The sequence below is a fragment of the Alligator mississippiensis genome, chromosome 1, assembly GCF_030867095.1.
Source record: "Alligator mississippiensis isolate rAllMis1 chromosome 1, rAllMis1, whole genome shotgun sequence".
In the NCBI taxonomy this organism is placed as follows: Eukaryota; Metazoa; Chordata; order Crocodylia; family Alligatoridae; genus Alligator; species Alligator mississippiensis.
In genome coordinates, this window is record NC_081824.1 from 472105801 (window position 1) to 472108018 (window position 2218).

At 53.8% G+C, this 2218-nt stretch overlaps 1 non-coding gene across 1 annotated transcript; it reads left to right on the plus strand.

Moving 5' to 3' along the window:
• Window positions 1–1318: 1318 nt before the first annotated feature.
• On the plus strand, window positions 1319–1390 carry TRNAA-UGC (transfer RNA alanine (anticodon UGC)). The gene has a single exon. It is a non-coding gene; the product is annotated as a tRNA-Ala (tRNA).
• The last annotated feature ends 828 nt before the right edge of the window (window positions 1391–2218 follow it).

Here is a 2218-nt window from a genome sequence, read left to right on the forward strand (position 1 = left end):
TGCAGCAACGCTTCTTTTACCTAAGCCAAAGATCCCTGTGAAGCCCAGAAATATTGTGGGGTCCGCTCATCAAGAGGCTCCCACTACTAGGACAGTTAGGGCAAAAGATTGGGACGTGCTGAGTTTGAGACACATAAGGGGATCAGCTTGTATAGGCTGATTGGCCCACTTTGGCTCAGGCGTGCCCTAATGAACTGAAAGCTGGCCCGTGAGGGTGTCAGCTGGACACCCAGCCGCATTCAGAGGGATTCTGTTCACTGAGTGCTGGTGTCTGACTGCAGTGTAGTGTTACCTTAATGAACTGATTCCTGGCATATGAAGGTGTCAGCCTGTACATGCTGATCAACCCGGCCGGGTCAGGCGTGTCACGTGAGTGTGTGTGTGTGTGCGTGTGTGTGTGCATTTGACTGATTTAGTGGCTGGAGGAACCCAGCCCCACTGAAACGGAGACCTGCAAGATAGCTCCATTGTGGGTGAGGTCTTGCAGAAGGCAGAGATACAGCTCCGTACAGGAACACAGGTAACACAAGCAGCACACTGATAGAATTGCAAAGACCCTAGAAATGTACCCCTAATAAATGAGCACACCCCAAAGTGACAGGCAAATCTGGTAACAGCTGGGATCATGGCTGGAAATCCATTTTGGGCCACCCCACACCATCTGGGCCAGGCAAGACACTGGTCATCAATTCAGTCTGTAATCTCAGCCCAAATGCCAGGTCCTTAGTCAAGCATGTATACTTAGTACCATGGGAATGGGGGGCTGTTAGTTGGCAGCCTGGTATGAAGAAACCACGCTCTGGTCCAGGCCAGACTGGTCAGTGGTGTCCGGGAGAGTCCCCCGGTGCCATAGAGGCATGGTGTGGGGTGGCCCAAGAAGGATTTCCATCTCTAATCCCAGCCCACGAGAAATTCCTTCTTTGAGCCTGTCTACTTGGTACAGTGGGGATGGGGGAACTGGCCCAAACAGTATTTGCAGCCATAACCCCAGTCCAAAACCAGGTTCTTATTCGGGTCCATGTACTTAGTACCATGGGCACGGGGGGCTGGCAGTTGGCAGCTTGGCACGCAAAAACTGCACTTTGAGCCAGGCAAGACTCTGGTTGGGGGGTGTGGGATAATATCCAGTGCCACAGAGGCATGGTGTGGGGTGGCCCAAAGAGGATTTCCTGTCGTCAACCCAGCCCAAAACCCAGTTCCTTATTCAAGCCCATATACTTAGGACAGTATTTGTGGGGGCTGCCAGTTCATGGCCTGGCACAGCCAAACCATGTCTTCAGTCAGGCAGGACAGCCAGGGGATATCTTAGGCTGCTAAAGGGGATGTAGCTCAGTGGTAGAGCGCATGCTTTGCATGTATGAGGTCCTGGGTTCAATCCCCAGCATCTCCACTTTTCATGGGGCAGCAGGGCAGGCCCTACAGAGACAGGTTAGAAGGTCTCAACCTATTCAGCCTCCACAAGAGAAGACTGAGAGGGGATCTGGTGGCAGTTTACAAACTCCCCAGGGGGGACTGGAGAGAATTGGGGGAAGCTCTGTTCCCCCCAGGCACCCCCCAGGGTTACTAGGAATAACACCCTCCAATTGTTAGAGAAAGGTTCAGGCTGGACACCAGGAAACATTACTTTACACTTAGGGCTGCCAGGCTCTGGAATGGGCTCCCAAGGGAGGTGGTGCTCTCCTACCTTGGGCTTCTTCAAGAGGAGGCTGGGCAGATATTTGGCTGGGGTGACATGATCCTGGCACCCATTCCTGCCTGAGGGAGGGAGTCAGACCTGATGAGCTGTTTAGGTCCCTTCCACCCCCAAATACTATGATACTATGACTCTGGTCAGAGATGACCAGGAGAGTCCCCTGGTGCAACAGGGACATGCTGTGAGGTGGCCCAAAACAGATTTCCAACCATAATCCCAGCCCAAGATCCACTTCCTTACTCAAACCCACATACTTAGTACCGTGGCTGGGGGGAGCTGTCCGTTGGCATCCTGGCAGGGCCAAACCACGAGTTGGGCCAGGCACGCTGTGGTCAGGGATGTCCAGGGGAGTCCACTGGTACCACAGAGTGACAGCGTGGGGTGGCCCAACAAGCATTTCCATCTCTGATCCCAGCCCAAATCCCAGTTCTTTATTCAGGCCCCTGTAGTTGGTGGCGTCTGGGTGGATGATCAGCTGGCAGCCTGGCACAGCCAAACCGTTTCCTGGGACGGGCAGGACTCTGC